Source organism: Salmo trutta, chromosome 1, assembly GCF_901001165.1.
Source record: "Salmo trutta chromosome 1, fSalTru1.1, whole genome shotgun sequence".
Lineage (NCBI taxonomy): Eukaryota > Metazoa > Chordata > Actinopteri > Salmoniformes > Salmonidae > Salmo > Salmo trutta.
In genome coordinates, this window is record NC_042957.1 from 50,463,550 (window position 1) to 50,470,424 (window position 6,875).

Consider the following 6,875-nt stretch of genomic DNA (forward strand, 5'->3'; position numbering starts at 1 on the left):
TTTTTAGTTCCTGTCTTACCAAATTATATCTATGCATTCATTCGAGAAAAATACTTGCTGTAGAGGGTCGTAACCTCAACTCGTCAATGTGGCAAATCATTATTTGAAGTCATTATGAGCTTACTGGAATTTAGATCATTTCCCAGCGATACAGGTGGTTTACTCCCTGCATGTTTTAGCCTTACACTGACATAATGAGCTGATGTGTTGCACCACAAAAGCACTATATAGTCACACAGTCACAGATACAGTATGCAAAAGAAATGCAATGACAGCAGCCATGTCCAAGATCAGAGTCATTCTTCGCCTTTAAATCGATTGAAATCAATCGATGATATAAATAATTAGCTAATGTCAGTAAACACAGTATTTATTGTTAACTGTCACAAGAGGATGTCAGCACCGGGCTGTAGAGACATGCTGTCTGGCTAAGCGTCACTTCAGTGAGATGCTCAGAACACTTTGCTGAAGCCACATAGACTCCTATGGTTAGAAATGGCTGGAGTCTGTCAATGCGGAGGTGAAGTGATAGATATCAGGCCTTTATGTGATCGATAATGTTGACCAGCCTGCCATTCTGTTAACTAATTAGATGATAAAAAGTGATGGATGTGAATTCAATTCAGCTGGCCCCTTAAAACAACCTCCTTTGGGCTTTGGATCATTTCTTGCTGACCTTTTAAATCCCCACTTTATTGTATGTGAATGCAATTAAATCAATTTGTTGGATGTTTGCAATGCAGCAGTTGGCTCCAAGGTTGTGGCCGGATAAGAGTGGTCTATGTGCTTGAAAAGCCCACGGAAGACAGCAGAACAATTAAATGTAAATATGATAAGGCAACATCCTACATGGAAAGCAGTTGGAAAATGGACAATGGGTATTTTCCTCTATTCCATTGTAATAAATATAACAAAGGATAAATCTCTATTGATGCTCATTCCAAACGCACAAGATAATGAGGTTTCACAAATTTGCCCTGATAAAAAAAGTCACCGTCTAGGACTGCAAGAAAAGGGACAAATTATTCACAGTGGGGTTTGTTGGGCGAAATAATCCAATAACCTCAGAATGTGTCATACTGTATGTTCGATTTAGCAACCAGTGAAGACCAAGAGACCATACCTAGAGGGAGGACAGAGGCGGTCTGATACTCACTCAGCACCAGAGTTGAGATGTACAGGTAACTGCCAAAATAAAGGAAACACCAAAATAAAGTGTCTTAATAGAGCCAGAACTAGCTTCAATGCACCTTGGTATAGATTCTACAAGTGTCTGGAACTCTATTGGAGGGATGCGACACCATTCTTCCACGAGAAGTTTCATCATTTGGTGTGTTGTTGAGGGTGGTGGAAAACGCTGTCTCGCACCGCTCCAGAATCTCCCATAACTGTTCAATTGGGTTGAGATCTGGTGACTGAGACACACACACACACACACACACACACACACACACACACACACACACACACTTAAAACCTCCTATGCTCCTTTGAGAACCCTCTTTCAAAGTCATTGAGATCTCTTCTTGTCACATCTGCTCCTGCTACACCCTCTGGTGTTCATCCTGTGTCTTCCTGACTTGCTGTTACTGACACTGTACACTCTCTCTCTCCCTCTCCCTCTCTGTGTGATTGTTTGGTTGGAGACAGGTGTGCTGGAGTCAGAGCAGATCCCTACCAGCTGCAACTCGTTCCATAATCAAGACCTCTACAAATACTCAGTCCTGCCACTTCCGCTCTGCCAGATCATAATCTCTGCTCAGTCAGTTCGTGATTCTATTTATTTATTATTATTCAAGATCCTGTTACTGTGCTGTGCCTGTTTCCCTGCCTGACACCGTTTATCTTCTCATTGCTGTTACCGCTCGGTCTCTGTCTCCCGTTCCACATCACACCACCCAACCACCTTGCTCTGGATTTTACTCACCACCACTACCTTGGATTCCCCTCAGGACCTCTTTACCCTGTTCTACTCAGCTAACTCCAACCTCAGTCTCCACATCTGGTTTTTCTGCAACTCATCCGAGCTTCCTCAGATCTGCACTCCATATCTCCCTGTGTAACAATAAATATGTTAGTTCATTCATCCCTGTTTCCTCATCTGAGTCTGCTCTTGGGTTCCCCTGTGTCGGTCCGCCTAACACTTCTTCTAGCCGTGGTAGCCAAACTAATGGGCAACTGGGCAATTTTATACATGACCCTAAGCATGATGGGACTTTAATTGCTTTATTAACTCAGGAACCACACCTGTGTGAAGCATCTGCTTTCAATATACTTTGAATCCCTCACGTGTTTCCTTTATTTTGGCAGTTACCTGTATTAGGCCTCTCCCACTGGATCACCATAGGGCCACCATCAGCAGGTCCTTGGGGGGCAGAACTTTTATCCCGGCTCTTGCTTCATTAAGGACTATGCTACGGGTTGTACTTTATCATATTGTTTCTGCCTGACAGACTTCATGGCAATTTGCAATACATTCTGTATGGTCAATCTGTCTTTGAGAGACAGAAGCATAATACCATCCCTAAACACCAGCATACCTTTATAGTATTAAGGGCCTGGCACATTGGTAAAGCAGCAGGAGAGGATCAAGAAGAATGTTGAAAGAGACAATGGGCCAGAGATCTTTAGACTCATTTGGTCTGTTGATCCACTTCATGTGTCACTTAACATGGACTTTTATTGGAATGGTTATAGTACTTTTCAGAGAAATAAGATTAATCCGGAATTGTTTGTATGAAATCATTTCCTTCTCTTTCTCTTATGCTGTACTTTACATTGTGGTACTATTGAGCTATTTTGGGGTCGTAGCTGATGCAACACCTGTCCTGCTGAGCACTGTGAATTAATGGAGTGCCATTGGAGCAGTAGTGAAAATTCACCGCACCGTTCGAAGCCACATCACAAGAAAAAAAAAACTCCTTCAAAGAGTCTCACATTCAGAGAGAAGACCCTGTGAAATCACTTGGCTCCTAATGACCTATCATTGTGATGTCTGGGATTGATGACTTTCTATTTGCCCTTTCCGCTAAGTTCCGCCTGGGGATCATGTCCCACACATCATCTCCTCCCAGGAGTGGTGGCATCAGGAAACACTGTCATCTCTCCCAGGGCGCTTTGGAGCTTCTACTTCCTCGTCCAGCATTATGCTGTGGTGAGAGGAGAACAACCTGTAAGGTGCTGCGATGGCTCCACTCCTCCTGAGTCCCAGCCAGTCAGCCATCCCTGAATCTGCAAGACGTCCCCACGGTGCGGTGCGACCCGGTGCCTCCCAGATGTGGCTCCCTCGGCATAATTAAGACAGGATCTGCCAGGGCTTCTGGGCCGGGGTCATTCATCAACCAGATCACCTTGCAAGATTAATGTGCCCTCGCTGCAACGCTGCAATGGATTGCTGCCACTTGCTGAGATCATTAGCGCTGGCCTGCCGTACCACTGCAGAGGCACTCCCCGTTCAGTGGAGAGGCAGATTTGCAGCTTTGCATACTAAATGAACAGTCCATCATCGCCTAATTAAGGGATTATTGGAGACACTTGTGTCCAGTCCCCCGGACAGTAAACCATAACTGAAGGGCAAACGAGATAGATTAACTCCACCTGCTTAGTAGCGCATTGCAAAGAACTAAAACTGCTGACAAAGATAAGCTACAAAGGAGAACTGGGAGGGTGTCAACAACACACGACATTTAAAACCCCAAAGGATTCAGAGACACTATTTAATAATCCACCGACTCTCCGTACAGCAGTAGGAATCTGGACTGCAACATTTTCCCCAGACTACCACATAAACAGGCTTAACATTATTCTTGCAGGCGCAGGAAGGTGATCATAGTGCCCTGTCTATTCTTAATGAACATGCTTGGTTTGGGAGCACCGGAGGTAAGACAGGCTAATTATTATTCTCAGACATGAAGTGAACAGTGTATCTCACATACAGATCTCCAAGGTGCTCTGCAGCCTGTATGGGTACACACCCCTCATTAAAGAAGAATGGAGCACGGCAGTGCTCAAAAGACCAATTGCACAGTGTTGCTCAGAGCTACATGCGAATTGAATACTAAAGACGAGGGATAAGTAAGGGTCGATTCCGATAACTCACATTCAAATCCTTCAGATAATTGCTTGCATTCAATTCTCACTCAAGATCAATTCAAATCGGCTTACATTAATTTAGTCACATTTGGTGTGAGTGCTCCCAAATCTATTTCTTCAATGTCATCAATTCCATCCTTTCAAACACCCCTCATTATTTTCATATTGAGAGTTGATTCATATACCAACAACATAGGATGAGGGTTGGACCTGCTATGCAACAAATCATGACTTATACAAATTATTCTTATTTCATATGAAATGGAAAATGGCTCATATTTTTCCCTGAATTAACCTCTAGCTCTGAAGCTTGGATGAATTTCAGTGAAATGACCCCAGTTTTGACATGAAACAAAACAACAGAGAAAAAGAGCATCCACTTGTTGTGTAAATCATCCCAGCTCCAACACACACAGTACAGGGAAGGCAAGGAGGGAGGGTTGAGCATGGCTTTGCCGGCTGTAAGCCTCCCAGTGTATGAGGCTTGTTTTTCATTGACTGTGTCAGGAATCAAGAGGGCTAATCCCTCTGAGAATTCAGATGAAAGTTTCAAAAGAAATAATGAAAGGCACACTGCCTGAGGGTGCATATCAGGGTGAACATACAGCAAGCTGGAGTGAAAAGCAGCAGCCACGCACAACAAGCATACAGCAGAAAAACTGAATATAACCAGCTTCTCCTGCCTGCCTGCCTCCCTCCACCCCCACTACCAATTAAAAATATACATACTCACAATATTTCTCCAAGACATAAACAAATACGCACATCAAAAACTTGGCATGCTACTGCACCCAAAAAAATCACAGCTTGTTTGCTCTCTCCATTCGCAGCATGAAAATCGGAATATGACCCTCAAGTTGTCGAGCCAGTATAATGAAAACATGGGATAACTGGCTGTTACAATTAGCTATACACCAAAAAGATGATCTTCCATCACATGCGTGTAGTATACATCTCATGCATGTGATGTTATTACAAAGACTCTTTGTAGCAGGGGGAAAAATAGCAACTGAGCAGCTTGTGTCTAGAATTTCATATTTACATATGTCAGGGAATTTGTACTGTTTGTATGTGTGAAGATGTGTGAAGATTCACCAGTGTCTGGAGGCTATGCTTTATATCTATGCATCACAATATGTATGGTATAAGGGCACTGAGATATATTTTTTTTTGCGGGCGATATTCCCAACAGACCCTTTGCAGAACTCCATGAAGCGCTTCACTTTGAACTTCCAGAGCATGGCCTCTGACAACTACCATCCTCTCTGAACGTGTCTTATTTATCAGAAACACGTGCCAGTCTCGTTTTTCCCCTCAGATAGTGAGCACTGAGCCATGTCCACTGTGGTTCTCCAGTCTACGTCATTTACACAGCCTCAGTAGGCCACAGCATTCTTTTAGAGGGGGAGTAGTGGGCTGCAGAATGTATGGAGGTGTATGATTCATTGGGCATCTGTGGCCCTTTCAGGACCCCAGGCTAGGAGTCCTATAAAATGGTGAGTTCCACCTGGCCTTTTTATCATTTTTCATGTTATCTTAGAACTACAAGGTGAAAAAGTTTTTCCTGGTGAGGAAGATTTATCGTCCCGAACCACCCAGAGAATCAACACCAGAGATATCAGCTTTATCATTCTCTAGCAGTGATCATTTGCAGTCGGTGTTAAGCCATTTTTAACAGGCGAATGATCTCCGTGACCTTAGACGGCTCAGCAGGGTCCCGATGACGACGAGACACAGAACACTGTATTTCTTCAGCAGAGCAGATGCGTTCGGGCAAAGATTTAGAGCATTACGTATCATATGCTACAGAATTCCATGAGCATAATTCTCTTCGACTTCCAGGGAAACAGAACATTGTGGTCCCTGTTTAAGTATTTAGTATGGATAAGACATGTGATGTACAAGGGGCTATTCATCAAACACTAAGCGTACAGAGATAGAGTACCTTTTCATATAGAGCCTTTGTACACCAGGCAAGTGGGAAGATACGCATTTTCAGACGGTGAACTAAGAAATATGATCTTTCCCACAGGAGTTGGATAACATATGGACGGAGGTGGTGAGATTATCCACTGTGTTGAGAGAAAATATATAACTATATATCCACTGTGTTGATATAACTATATGTCCACTGTGTTGAGAGAAAAGATATAACGATTAAGCTATAGTTTTTCCATTTCTACCCAGGATATATTGCGTTCTTATCATTGAAGTGTGACATTTTGTGATGAAGAAAAAACGGTTTTAGCAACCAATTAACCAAAGACCAGACAGTTATTCTAAACACAGAGATAAAATATTATTTAAGCAATAATGTCTGAGGGCTTTTATAAAACGGTTGTCAACATATTTATACAAATATTAATGACAAATATTATTTTAATAAGTAAATGTGTTTTTTCATTCTGAAGTTACTACCCAGGCAGACTGGTCGTTAGCTATTTTCTCATTTTTTGACCTAGTCGTTAATTCTTATAATTCTATTCATTCGACATTGCTAAACAAATCATTATGTCGCTGGCTAGCAGAGATTCATTGACGATGAAAGACAAGAACCTCAATAAATAATAATTTTATAAATATCTAATGGGCCTAAATAGGCAACACCTATTATGGTTGGAGAGTCAGAGCTAACCAAGCTAGTTAGTGATGTTAATAGTGACGTTTCCGTTGATGGCACATGAGTGTAAGAACTGTCCATGGTCCTGGAGTCGGTTGGTGACAGCCAGTGCTTGCCTCTTCTTTGCTGGTATGGGAGAGATCGCATTAGTCAAATTATACAT